Source organism: Xyrauchen texanus, chromosome 1 (genome assembly GCF_025860055.1).
Source record: "Xyrauchen texanus isolate HMW12.3.18 chromosome 1, RBS_HiC_50CHRs, whole genome shotgun sequence".
NCBI lineage: Eukaryota > Metazoa > Chordata > Actinopteri > Cypriniformes > Catostomidae > Xyrauchen > Xyrauchen texanus.
In genome coordinates, this window is record NC_068276.1 from 32,054,843 (window position 1) to 32,070,224 (window position 15,382).

A 15,382-nucleotide genomic window follows, 5' to 3' on the forward strand; every position below is an offset into this window, starting at 1 on the left:
AGTGCTGTGGACCTATGCTGATAGGAAGATGGAAAGTTGCATGCACTGTCCTGACCATACTGAATGCACATTATCTCAGCAGTCATCTGTTTGATGCCAAAAGGAAAGCACAATGAGGTTAAACTGTGTTCACCCTGTTATTGCTGCAAAGATCAATATAGTACTCTTGGAAATGCGTAAATCCTAGCTCCCAAACTATTCCTCTAATTAGATTTATAAATATGCAAAGCAGTCTTAAAGCACAGCAATGGTTGTTGAAGATATTAGTAAATAGTTACTTTGTACGGTTCTATTTGTTAACATTAGTAAATGCATTAAGTATCATTAACTATTTTCAACAGCATATATTAAACTTAGTTAATTCATAAAAATACAGTTGATCATTGTTTTTTTTTTTTTTTTGTTCATAATGCATTAAGATTAGATGATTAGATTCAACTAGATGTTATTTGATAATCTAGATAGATTAACTAATGTTAACATAAAATATATATATATATATATATATACACACACACATTAACCAAGATCAATGAGTGCTGTAAAAGTATTGCTAGTTAATGTTAGTTAGTCCTTTGTAAAGTGTTACCAAGACATTTTTAACAGAATGGCTCCTGATTCCCATAGCATTTTGCAAATACATGTAAGTTTGCAGATTGAATGCCTTTTGGATATTAATTATTCATGTTGCACTGTCTGGACTAACAAAACAAATAACCTACAACAGTGTTCTTAGAGTTGTATGTCAATCTTCACTCAAATTATCCATGTCAAAATCAGTAATCACACGTCACGGAACATGGTTCATAATGTATCTTCGAGTATTCACAAAGCAAAGGGTACAATGTTAATGCAATTTTTAAAGTACTATTAAAGTGCCCAGGGACTACATATTATTTCCTCTGGCACATTGTGGGCATTTCATTTCTGTTACAGTGCCTTTAAGATTACGGTAACTATTCTCAAATTGGATTCAGATTTCCTACAATTCAGCTGGATGATGCCCCCTCCAACCCCCCGGAGAACATGTCGCCTTAATTAGTGGTGAGGGAATGAGGTAAGGATGACATGGAGAGATGGCTATATGGTTATTTGCTGATACTGAGAAATGGGGTTCTTGTGTTTCTGGGATTACCACTCTGTGTTCCCAATGCCTGGGAGCCATTCCACCGAGTGGAAGACTAGGAAGTTTTGGTATTTTTGGTAATCTCTAATTAAATACTGAAATAATGTTGATATTGATACACTGTAAAAAATAACGAAATTACTGGCAATTTTGCTTGCTAGTAAGACTGTAAATTAACAAGAGTACTGTAAATCTTTAACTACAATTGTACTGTAAAAACACAGCACACTGCTGAATATATACACACTGTAGGAGCCAAATGTAATGCTTGTTCAAACCACTAGATGGCGGTGTGCACCAGTGGTGTAGGTGTGGTCACTTGTTAACATCACATGATAATTAAACATCCCATGGGTTGTATCAGGAAGGGACAGGTGGCGGGAACATATGGTTCTTACCATAGATCAACATGCTTTAAACTTTGTAAGATATATATTTAATTAACTACTATTGGTGTGTGGATCGCTTACCTGATGTGCTGCATAGTCTTGATTGGTACCAATGCATCAAATCTTATGGAACCGTGGGAAATACTTAACAGCCAAGGCGGGAGACCCTATGCTGTCAAGACCCAATTGAGGTGGGTCACGAATGGGCCACTAAGAGGTGGTAATAGTGACAAAGGAAAGACTGGCTGTCTTGTAGTCACTGCCAATAGGATCTCAGTTGCCAGGCTGGATGATCTGTTGATTGCTCGATATAATCATGATTTTAATGAGAAACTGTCAGATGATGATGTTACCATGTCCAGAAATGACCATCGGTTCATAGAAATAATGGAAACCACAATCAAGTTTGAAGAGGGCCATTATTGTGTAGACTTACCTTTTAAGTCTCCTGATGTCATCTTGCCAAACTGTTGCAGAACAGCATGTCCTGGGTCTACAAATGAAGTTTAAATGAAATCAAGAATATCAGCAAGAGTATACATCTTTTCTGTCTTAAGTTATTGACAAGGGATATGCAAAGGTAGTACCACCTCACCAGTTGAAACGAGAAGATGGTAAGGTTTGGTACACACCACAGTGTATATCATCTGAAAAAGAAAACTCTAAGAGTAGCGTTCAATTGTGATGCAGTGTTTAAAGGAACCTCTTTAAATAGTCAGCTGCTGCAGGTTCCCTATCTCACCAACTCTCTGCTGGGAGTTCTTACGAGGTTCAGACAGGAGCCTGTGGCTTTGATAGCTGACATACATGCCATGTTTCATCAGGTAAAGGTTTCTCAGGAACATGTGGACTTTCTGCGTTTTTTGTTGTGTCTTTGTGGTGATGTTACACAGAATGCAATGGAATATAGGATGAAAGTTAATCTTTTTGGGGCAGTGTCCTCACCCAGCTGTGCTAACTATACATTGAGGAGGATCGTACAAGACCATCCAGTTTAACCCTTGTGTTTTGAATACTATTCTTCAGAACTGTTAAGTTTAACATCTTTGCCTACAGAAGCTGAAACATTCCATATGGCTCAGAATCTCATTGCTGCGAGGATTTCAATTGTCAAAATGGATGAATAATAGTTACGTCATTATGTCCAGCATTCCAGAGGAACATAGATCAAAGGCAATCTTGACTTGGATAAAGATGATCTGCCAATGGAAAGCGTACTTGGTCTGCACTGGTTCACTGAAAAGGATACATTCACCTATAGGTTATCCAGAAAGGAGCATCCTCACACAAGACGTGTCATGTTTTCTGTGGTTAGTTGCATATATGACCCCTTGGGGTTTCTATCACCATTTACTATGCCTTTAAAACAGGTGCTCCAAGAAATGTGCAAGTGCAATGCTGGCTGGGATGATAAGATTCCACAGGTCTTCTCTCAGCGATGGACGAGATGACTGGCTAACTTGCACTGTATAGCAGAAATGAAAGTAGACCGGAGTGTAAAGCCCAAGGACTTTGGACCATCTGAACATGCTCAGCTCCACCACTTCTCTGATGCCAGCGAGCATGGCTATGGGACAGTGTCATACTTGAGTTGGGTGAATAGTGGAAAAAGGACTGCAGTTGCATTTATGTTAGGAAAGTCAAGAGTTGCTCCATTAAAGCGGATGACAATCCCGAGGTTGGAATTTACGACTGCTGTTCTCACTGCATGAGTTGATAGAATGCTAAAAAGGGAGTTAAAGATTAATTTGGACTCCTCAGTGTTCTGGACAGACCGCATGACTGCACTGATATACAGTATATCCAAAATGACACAAAGCGGTTCTACACCTTCGTAGCAAATAGAGTGGCTGTCATAAGAGACTCAACATATGTTGAGGCACATAAAGACAAGTTTGAATCCAGCTGATGAGACATCTTGGGGTCTTTGTGCTGAAGAATTTTTAGCATGTAAGAGATGGCTTAAGGGACCTAATTTTCTTTTAAAGGAAGAAGAAAATTGATGACCCAGATGACCCAGAGTTTAAAGTGGAATGCACTGCACATTCCTTTGCCTATCAAGTTTCAAAGTCTCTTACCTGTCAGTTTCTAAGCTATTTTGCAAGACTTAAAACCTCGGTAGCGTGGATTCTCAAGGTTAAGTAGATGCTTATGCAGCTTGTGAAACGGAGGAGGGCTTTACAGGCATCTACTTGTGCAAAAGAAGTTCTAGACACTTAAGTAAATCGATTTCATGCAACAAGAAGAATGAAGGCCAAAATGGATGGCAACTCATTGATTGCTGATGATCTTGTGAGAGCAGAAACTGCTATTATTCAGTATTATCAACAAGAGAGATTTTCTGATGAGATTATTGCGTTGAAATCAGGAGCTACTGCCAAGAAAAAAGTGACATCTTTAGGCTTGATCCTGTGCTGGAAAATGTTTTTTTGAGAGTAGGAGGGAGACTTGCTAAGGCTACCATGCCTGAGGAAGAAAGATGTCCAATAATATTGTCTTGACTTATCTTGAAGCATGTACATCAGCAACTGGGCCATGCAGGAAGAAATTATATGTTGTAATTTCTCCAGCGTAACTGGATAACTAATGCTAATTCCACTTGGCGGAAAATAATCTCTGATTGTGTCATGTCGTCTTCTTCATGGAAAGGTCGGAGAGCAAAAAATGTCTGACTTGCCAGCAGAGAAAGTTTTACCTAATTTCCCACCATTCACAAAAGTTGGTGTTGACTTGGGCCCATTGAAATCAAGAGAGGTTGAGGAACAGTTCAATTCTACAGGGTAATTTTCACCTGCATGGCAAGCAGGGCTGCACATCTTGAGATGGCTTACATTTTAAATACAGACTTCTGTATTAATGCCATTCGGCGGTTTATTTTTACATTTACATTTATGCATTTGGCAGACGCTTTTATCCAAAGTGACTTACAGTGCACTTATTACAGGGACAATCCCCCAGGAGCAACCTGGAGTTAAGTGCCTTGCTCAAGGACACAATGGTGGTGGCTGTGGGGATCGAACCAGCAACCTTCTGATTACCAGTTTACCAGTTATGTGCTTTAGACCACTACACCACCACTATGTGTCGGCGTTGTCATGTTGCCCAGTTCAGATCAGATAATGGTACAAATTTTGTCTGAGCTGAGCGGGAGCTAATGGAAGCAGTAGCTGGGTTAGACATAACAAAATCCAGAATGCATTGTCATAAAGAGGACTTAAGTGGATATTCAACCCTCCTGCCGGGTCTCATATTGGTGGAATTTGGGAGATGCTTATTCAGCTTGTAAAAATGTGTTGTATTCAAACATTCAACAACAATCTATGGATGGTGAAAGCTTTCAATTTCTTCTATGTGAGATATAAGCAATCCTTAATGCCATCCCATTATGAAAGCCTCTAACGATGTGAATGATCTTGAGGCACTTATGCCTACTCATATTCTTCTTCTAAAGTCTAAACCACAATTTATTTCTGGAGTTTTCGATGGAAATGTATATACATCAAGAAATGATGGAGACAGGTACAATACTTGTCAAATCTTTTCTGGAAAAGATGGGTAAGGGAATATTTACCATTACTACAAGAGAGAAAGAAATGGATAAACCCACAAAGAAGCTTTACTGTGGGAGACATTGTTGCCATCATGGATCCTATAGCTCCTTGTGGCTATTGGTTGATGGGAATTTGTTCGATCAGTCCAACATAAGACAAAAACAGGGCAGCTAGATAGGCCTGTGTCCAAAATCTGTTTACTGCTGGAAGCTGAGCACTTAATTGGAATTCCCTTACAAGACATTTATAGCTCTTTTTATGTACAGTGCATCCGGAAATTATTCACAGCACTTCACTTTTTCCACATTTTGTTGTTACAGCCTTATTCCAAAATTGATTAAATTCCTAATTTTCCTCAAAATTCTACAAACAATACCCCATAATGACAACGTGAAAGAAGTTTGTTTGAAATCTTTGCAAAATTATAAAAAATAAAAAACGAAATATATCACATGTACATAAGTATTAACAGCCTTTGCTCAATACTTTGTTGAAGCACCTTTGGCACCAATTACAGCCTTAAGTCTTTTTGTGTATGATGCTACAAGCTTGGCACACCTATTTTTTGGGCAGTTTCTCCCATTCTTCTTTGCAGGACCTCTCAAGCTCCATCAGGTTGGATGGGGAGCGTCAGTGCACAGCCATTTTCAGATCTCTCCAGAGATGTTCAATCCGGTTCAAGTCTGGGCTCTGGCTGGGCCACTCAAGGACATTCACAGAGTTGTCCCATAGCCACTCCTTTGTTATCTTGGCTGTGTACTTGTGGTCATTGTCCTGTTGGAAAATGAACCTTTGCCCCAATCTGGGGTCCAGAGCGCTCTGGAGCAGGTTTTCATCAAGGATATCTCTGTACATTGCTGCATTCATCTTTCCCTAGATCCTGACTAGTCTCCCAGTTGCTGCTGAAAAACATCCCCACAGCATGATGCTGCCACCACCATGCTTCACTGTAGGGATGGTATTGGCCAGGTGATGAGCGGTGCCTGGTTTCCAGACATGACACTTGCCATTCAGGCCAAAGAGATCAATCTTTGATTCATCAGACCAGAGAATTTTGTTTCTCATGGTCTGAGATTGCCTTTTGGCAAACTCAAGATGGGCTGTCAAGTGCCTTTTACTGAGGAGTGGCTTCCGTCTGGCCACTCTACCATACAGGCCTGATTGGTGGAGTGCTGCAGAGATGGTTGTTCTTCTGGAAGGTTCTCCTCTCTCCACAGAGAAATGCTGGAGCTCTGTCAGAGTGACCATCGGGTCCTTGGTCACCTCCCTGACTAAGGCTCTTCTCCCCCGATCGCTCAGTTTGGTCGGGCGGCCAGCTCTAGGAAGTCTTGGTGGTTCCAAACTTCGTCCATTTATGGATGGAGGTCACTGTGCGCATTGGGACATTAAATGCTGCAAAAAATTTTCTGTACCCTTCCTCAGGTCTGTGCCTCGATACAATCCAGTCTCGGATATGCACTGATAACTGTTGGACCTTATATATACAGGTGTGAGCCTTTCCAAATCATTTCCATTCAACTGAATTTACCACAGGTGGACTCCAATGAAGTTGTAGAAACATCTCAAGGATGATCAGTGGAAACAGGATGCACCTGAGCTCAATTTTTAGTCATTTCAAAGGCTGTGAATACTTATGTTCATGTGTTTTTTTCGTTAATAAATTTGCAAAGATTTCAAACAAACTTCTTTCACATTGTCATTATAGGGTATTATTTGTAGAATTTTGAGGAAAATAATGAATTTAATACATTTTGGAATAAGGCTCTAACATAACTAAATGTGGAAAAAGAACCGAAGCACTGTGAATACTTTAAGGATGCACTGTATGTTGTTTAATTGTGAATTTATATTATTACAATTATGGTGCCGGGGTGTAGGAGCTGAATGTAATGATTGTTCAAACCACTAGATGGCAGTGTACACCAGTGGTATACTGTTGGTGTGGTCACCTGTTAATATCACATGATATTTAAACTTCCCGCGGGTTGTATCAGGAAGGGACAGGTGGTGGGTACATATGGTTCTTACCATAGATCCACATGCTTTAAACTCAGCTGTCACTTTAAAATTACAGTAGAATTAATGTTTATGAATGTGAGTGAAATTACAAGAGAAACCGTGAACTTGCTTGTACTGCTATACATACATTTTACAGTAAACTAGAGCATTTGTTGTGATATTCAGTTCACTAATTTAACTACAGTTGAGATTTTTCACTGCTGTGATAAAGTGTGTAAACCTACATTTGCTGTAAATTTCAGTCTAAACTGTGCTGACCTTTACATTGCCAAATCCATGAAAAGGCAAGACATTGCATGTACATTAACTTGAACATCAATCATGAACTTGAAAATCTGGTCAGAGTCTCTTATTTCAATTTCATTGGAATACTTTTTTTTTTTTTTAAATGGCAAGCCATTCAAAGTCCATTAGCTTTTGTAGCAGCGTGCATACATGTGGGTTCATTCCATGCATTTGTTTTGTCTCGCTTTCCAGCAGCAACTTCTGATCCAGTTTCCGGGTTAATGGCCACAATTACTCTGTGGAAAAACACCCACAACATCCAATTATTAAAAAACAGCATATACTCAAACTATACTCTATTGGTGTTCTACTCTTGCTAATTGAATCCAGGTCAGGGCTGGACTGGGAAGAGAAATCAGCCCGGGATTTTACAATGCAACTGGCCCAAAACCAAAGTCCGTTCTGCATAATGCGGCGGCTCATTTTAGCTTATCACGCCCCATTTGGGACGTGTCGCGGCCGACCCACCGGCCCGCTCGGTTCTCCCAGTGGCCAGTTCGCCCCTGATCGGCACCAAATTGCTTCGGCCCACTGGGAAAATGCCCGGTATGCTAGATTACCAGTTCAGCCCTGATCCTGGTGATTATCCTTAATTAGTCTACAAAGAAAAGGGTGAATGTTTGCTGGAATGTGAACACTGAGGAAAGCAACTTGCTGAAACATCTGCTTGTGCTTGTCTAGTTTTTAATCCACATGCACCTTGCACTTTTTTGCACCATGCAGTGAATAAAATATTTTTGCTAGACTTTTCTTAGTCTGTACTCAATTCAATGTGTGGATAACAATTTTTTCTTGTTTGTTTAAAAAACTTTTCCATAAAATATCTAATCCTGATAAACCATCCTAACCTGAAAACCTAAAAAACTCAAGAAAATATGGATGTCTACAATAAATATTGAGAAAGAGTTTATGCTCCTTCTCCTTGCATGCAGCTTCATCCCGATAAGCAAGTTTTAAGTTGTAAAAGGTCACAAACAATGCTGCCAGGCTCTCAACAAATGTCTTTGAACATGGGCCCAGGACAACTTCCCTTTCAACTGACAACATCCACTTGCTACAAATCCCTCCCCCGCCCCCCATTTGGCAAATCGGACCACTCTTCCGTTCTGCTTTTGCCCGCTTACAGGCAGAAGCTGAAACGGGAAGCACCCACCCTCAGAACGATCCAGTGCTGGTCGAACCAATCAGACTCTGCGCTACAAGACTGTTTTGATCACGCGGACTGGGAGATGTTCCGGTCCACCTCAGATGACGACATCGAGGTTTACGCTGACAGCATAACGTGTTTCATCAGGAAGTGCGTCGAGGATGTTGTTCCGACCAAAACAATACAGATATACCCCAACCAGAAACCATGGGTTAACGGCGAGGTTCGCGCGGCACTCAATGCGCGGTCCTCCGCTTTTAATTCTTCTAACACGGAGGAGCGTAAACAAGCCAGTTATGCCCTCCGTAACACTATCAGTGAAGCCAAACGCCAGTACAGGCACAAACTTGAAGGTCCGTTCAACACCACTGACTCTAAAAGTATGTGGCAGGGAATTAATACTATCATGGACTACAAACGGAATAAAGACTCCGCTGTGAACACCGCTGCATCTCTCCCGGATGAACTTAATACATTTTATGCTCGTTTCGAGGACAACACCACCGCCCTCGCGGAGAGAGCACTCGTGGCTGACGCTACAGAGGTTGATTCACTCTCCGTCTCTGTTGTGGATGTAACCTGATCCTTCCGACGGGTGAACATCCGTAAAGCTGCGGGTCCAGACGGCATTCCGGGCTGTGTCATCAGAGCGTGCGCGAATCAACTGGCTGGTGTTTTTACGGACATTTTCAATCTGTCCCTCTCCCTGTCTGTAGTCCCCACATGCTTCAAAACATCAACCATTGTGCCTGTACCGAAGCAAGCCACAATCACTTGCTTAAATGACTGGCGTCCTGTTGCTCTGACCCCCATCATCAGCAAATGCTTTGAGAGGTTAATCAGAGATCACATCTGCTCTGTTCTGCCCCCCTCTTTGGACCCATTGCAGTTTGCCTACCGCAACAACCGCTCCACTGATGATGCCATTGAATCTACACTACACACTGCTCTCTCCCACCTGGAAAAAAGGAACACATATGTGAGAATGCTGTTTACTGACTACAGCTCAGCATTCAACACCATAGTGCCCTCCAAGCTTGATATGAAACTCCGGGCTCTGGGCTTAAACAGCTCGCTGTGCAGCTGGATCCTGGATTTCCTGTCAGGCAGACATCAGGTGGTTAGAATGGGCAGCAACATCTGTTCATCACTGACCCTCAACACTGGAGCCCCGCAGGGCTGTGTTCTCAGCCCCCTACTGTTAACCCTAAATTCCCTTACATATAATGGTGTGAGAATGAGGGCACTTTAACGGTTCCCTTCTAAATTTAGCATACCAAATACCCTTACATGGTGCTGACGGTAATATGTGACCTCCATCAACTTGTGAAGTTCTCCTCTATTGGCTCCATGCATTCCTTCAGTAGAATGAAGCAGTACCATTTGCTTGCGCTTCTCTTCTAGAGTGTCATCATTTTCTCCTGCAGGAAGCTCCTCTGGCACTGACACAGAGCCTTCTTGAGCTCTGGCTTATGGTTCTACATGATGATCATAGTCCTTCTTTTTTCCGATGAGCTAATGTATTGTTTTTGTTTACATGTTCAACACAGGTTTTAACTTGCAAGAGCAAAGAGGCATACCCACTTGCCAGAATATCAGTAAAGCTGTCCAGGTACTTTTTAACAATGTTCTGCACTACAATTTGACACTGTGCCTTTGATGGGTTGACTTCATGTTTTAGCATAATATCCACTAACATCCTTAGTAGCTGCCTTCAATCAGCTGGTGATGGTCTTTTTTTTATTTGCAATGGCCAATTTAATTCCAGAAGGCATGACTTCCCAAGGCACCTTAAATGTCCCATGCACAAGGTGCTGAAGAGCAAGCAGAAGAACGAGATGGTGTAGAACTTGAAAAACTCTCTGATCCTGGGCTTGCTGTATCAGAAAGAACTTGATGTGATGAGTGTTAGGGTTTCGAGCAGCTGTCTTGTTCTAACACAAATAACCAATAAAAAAAGGTTGAACATGGAACATTTTAACAATATTTTTCAAATGGAGATTAGTAACAAGTATTAGTAATCTTTCTGTTTACATGAAGTGCAATTCAAATACCTTAATTTTTCCATGCATTCAGTAGTTTGTGACATTGGATAGGCCAGAGGTATTCCATGAGGTCTTCTTCATTCACATAGTGGAGGTCAGCTTTTGTTTAAACAGCAATAGCAGTAAGCCCATGGGTCAATTTTTGAAGTGTTTCATCAGAGAAATCAGGGAATGAAGAGCAGATGGTGAGTTTTATCTCCTCTAAATTGGACATACCTTAGAAAGATGGAAAAGAGTGATGTAACAATCAAAGACAAGCCACATGTTTTGTACTCCTGGAGAGGATCTAATCTAACATGTCCTCTTGAAGTACACAGACATATCTTGGGTCCTGTTATGCAGTATACACCCAAATCCACCAACTGCACAGCATGCCATTTCTCAGACACAAAGTAGACCACTGAATTCTGGTGAAGAAGAATTAGTTTAATTCTGCCAACCTCCAAGCCCTCATCATTACTGGCCAAAAGAACAACCATGCCTTTCCTGTACTTTGTTACTTTCAAACTGATTTCAGTAGCTATTAATGTATTGCCCGGATGAAAATCAAAATTATAAACTGATTCCTTGATCGCTTCGTTGTAATCATCAGAATAAAATTCAAAGCCTTTCTCAACTTGCACAGAAAGCTGAAAGAGGTTTCAAGCACTTAAATAGGCTTGGAGAAGCTGGTGCATTTCTGCAAGTGTTGCACATAAGTTTTTGAAGTTGTGCAATTTTCTAGCACATTGCTTGAAATAGATATGTTTGCTCTCAAACCATATAGTTCATTAGCGTGGTCCAAATTGTTTTATAAGCTCTGGGAAATGGCACACGTAGTGATGTTTAGGCTTGAGAGGCTTAGAAGGGAAAGTCACATACCTAAAAGGAATGTACTCATCAATGAGATAATCATCAATCATCACTTTCAGATAAGCGACCTGATCTGCCAGTATTGCTGATGCACAAATTAGGTCTATAACTTGTCTGAGGAGTCAAACAAGCTGCCACACTTCTGATTCTGGATCCTTAATCCGGTGTCCAACAATAATTGGTAAAAGTCTAAGAAGAAACCAGTTCTGCACAGCGTGACCACAAAGCTTCTCTTGCCCTGAGTAAATCTCAGCTGGTTTATTGACAGCATAATTTTCTGTGTATTCAAACTGTTAAGAGTTTAAGCTCTGTGAAAGTAAAGCATTTCTCTTGATTTACCAAGTAATCAATGTACAGCTTAAAATCAGATGCTACAACACCCTCAAAGAGGTCAAGTCCATGGCAGGGGAGCAATCCAGGCTGAAAAACATGAGAAGAATCAGCTGATTGAAAGGAGAGTAAAATTTGACTCCAACTACATTATCGCCACAGCAAGTTCCTGAATGTTTCTCTCATAAGACTCTACAGTTCGATTCATAGCAGGTTCCAAAGGTGCAGCAAGAAATCTCTTGTGTCTCTGTCAATGGTGAAATACCTGCAGATATGTAGGCTTCGGCTAAAGTTCTCGACAAAACCACCAATGGTGTGGGATCCCAGGTTGTCACCTACAATGGAACAACACAAAGAAGCTTTCAAAGTTTTGCCATCATTCACAACACCATTTTCTTCAATATCTTTGAGATCTTCAATTAGTGAGCTAAAAACATGAGCTGGTCCAAAGTGCTTAAAATCTTGCTAATTACAAAAGAACAAGTTACATGTTGTATATGTTTGACCTGTCGTGAGGTAAAATATCAGACAAAGTAAGATAATCTACCAGCAATTTGTGTTGAATCTGAGCCCAAAGGATTTACCGTTTCAAATGAATCCAGATAAATGATCAAACACAGAGATGATGGATCAGTTTGAAACAGAGAATTTTCAGAAAAAATCTTACCATCCTTTACATACCGAAACAGACAATTTTCAGCTGTTTGTGAGTTCATCTGTTCATATTAATCCCCCACAGACTGGCAATGAAACAGAACACTGATTGTCTGCTTAACTGGGACATACTAAGCAAAGTACTATTTCCCTTTTATTTCACTAACTCCTAGACAAATAGGGACTGGCTCAGCATAGTGGAAATATTGTTAGAAAGCAGTCTTTCTCCTCTGTGCTGTACTTAGAACACCACTATTACAAGCTGTCAGCAAATCCTCCCTAGACAACTGATCAATAACATAATTTATTCTCACCTCTGGTAATATAAGCAATGCAAGCTTTTCTCTCAGTTTGTTATGAAAATAAGACTGTCCAATGTCATGGATATTTTGAAATTCTTCAACACTGCCTTGAATGGTTGACTCAGGTAATAGCAATTTAGCTTGCAGTTTCAGATAGAAGAGGGTTACATTTCTTAGAAAAAGAGATTCATCCACATCTTCAGGAAAATTGTGCCCTACAACCTCTGGTCTCTCGCTCTCAGACGCAACATCAGAAACTGGAGTTTCCATGGCCATAGCAGGCTATATCAAATGGTTTAAAAACACATTTTATGTGTCCGTGATACATGTGATGCAAATGTAGATCTCACCTTAAATGTCCTTTTGCAACCAAATGGACACCGGATCTCCAGACCTGACTGAATATGGCTCTTCAAATGAGATAAAAACTGTGTTAGGGTCCCACGTTGAACATCACAAAAGTTTACATGGTATTTAAATGTTTTATCACTCATCTATGCCTGATACTCGTTAGCAGACCTGTGATGTTCCCTGTGATGTCTGGATATGTGGGACTTCAATGAAGAAAACTCAGTGAAACCATGTGGGCCGTCAGGCACACCACATCTAAATCGTGAATTAGGCACATTTCTTTGCAATTTCCCATGCTGCACAAAACTCAGAATTGTACTGCTCTCATTATCAAAGAATTGACAGATAAACATGTTCAACTGCAAAAAACCAAAACTTCACAAGCTTATACATGCACAGCAATAAAGCATGTGCACGGCAATTTCCAATGTAGTTTCTAATGAACAACTAAATTACAAAATATGAATACCAAGCACACTTACAAGTAATATTAACATAAAACTAGAACATAAAAAATGTAATTATAGCATCTTCATATACACGTGCACATGCTTATGGCTAATGGCTTATCAGGCAAGTGAACCAATATTGAGTTGCATAAAACCTTCACAGTTTAATTTTATTAATTTAATTGCAATGTTTAAAATTTTACATGACTACTAGAAGATATTTCTAAAATAATTTTATACGGAACAGTTATCGAAAATGTAATAGTGACATGGAAGCACGGTCACACTTTCATGATGAAGAAAATATACCCAGCTAATCGTAAATCTGTATCTTAAAATTGGACAGATAATTTAGATTATCTCTTTTGCAACATCACAAAATAAAAATTATAATTATACAATGAAAGATCTTGATGACTGGTAAAATAATTATTGGATGTAATAGGATTTCACATTTTAAATAAAGCATGAATTACTGGCTATGCTCACCTCGTCTCACTCTTTGAGGTCCTCCTCTGGTAATCGTTGTTGATCGATGTTGTTGTCTAATCGTGTGTGTTTTTGAATGCAAACAGTTTTAAACTACTAGATGTGAACATTATGTGATCAAATGTCAAAGTCTACATGGTGTAAATAATTTGTTACAAAGGCTGTATTTAGAACAGTTGACAACTGCTTTAGTGTTATTTACCTGTGAAGTACCAAACTTTTATTACAAAACTTGTGAAACAGTTGGCTTTTTTCTTCTTTAAAAAATAAATACAAACATAACAATTGTATACATGATATCCTGTAGCATTTACTGCATAATCATGTTCCGAGAATTCATAGGAAAATGCAATAGCAGTAGTCAACCTTAAAAACAGTGTCTTATTGTAGATGTTACTGTAAATTGTACAGCAATTGTTTACATAGTACGATGTTGTAAAAGGTTCTTGTAAAGCTGGAAAGACGAGGCAAAGTGTTCACAATGGAAATGAATAATTATAATTTGAAAAAATGTCAAATATGCACATTCAATAGATTATTTATTTTTCCTTGGGTGTTTAGATTTCTTTCCAGTTTGTGTTTATTATTTTGGCCTATGCTTGTCCCTGAAACCAGATCAGCTAAATAAAAACTGCCAATAATAAAAAAACAAATTGTGTTGTTCTTTTTTGTATTTTTTTGTATTTTTTTTTAGGCCTTTTCAAGTAATGATTGAGTGGAATACTTGAGGACTTTGATATAAGCAGCCATCAGTATTGCAGCATCGTACTCAGTGAACCCCACTTACAAACAGACTGAAAAGAGAGAAACAAATGCAACGTGTAGGTGGCCTGAAGCATAAAAAAATCTGCAATACTTGTGTTTGAACCGGCACTATAATCCTGACAACTGCTATACAGTCACTGCACATTCTCTGAAATCATGCTCTCCCATGCTTGGCAGTGCTGTGAAAGATACAGGACAGCATTCTGCAAAATGGTACAAGTGGAATAAAATCCTTTGGATCTGTTTTAGTTAATTAAAGATTGCAAGTTTCAAGGTCATGAACACTCTTCTAGTTTGCCAGTGGCAGAACATACTGTGTATAGTGAGATGCCATTACAATTATGGTGCAGCAACTGTTAACCTACTTCATCATGGTTTGGCATTTCCCTTCCATTGCCTCTCCATTATTTTTTGCCAGTGGATGAAATTAATGGTGTTGAGCCACAGTTGCCCCAGATCATTCTCTAGTCATTAACACAACATAAAGATTCATCCCCTCATCAAAGTAATTCCAACAAAGGATGCTGTATTTCTTGATAATGTGTGCCCTGTACTAACTTAGACCCTTCTGTATCCCCCTGCCCTGTGCTCTCTGGCCGCATGTCCTTGTGGCAAATGGTGGGAAGAA

At 39.8% G+C, this 15,382-nt stretch overlaps 1 pseudogene; it reads right to left on the minus strand.

Annotated features, from left to right (window-relative positions):
* Nucleotides 1–6,850: 6,850 nt before the first annotated feature.
* LOC127633352 (uncharacterized) lies at nucleotides 6,851–14,044 on the minus strand (annotated as a pseudogene).
* Between the last annotated feature and the right edge of the window lie 1,338 nt (nucleotides 14,045–15,382).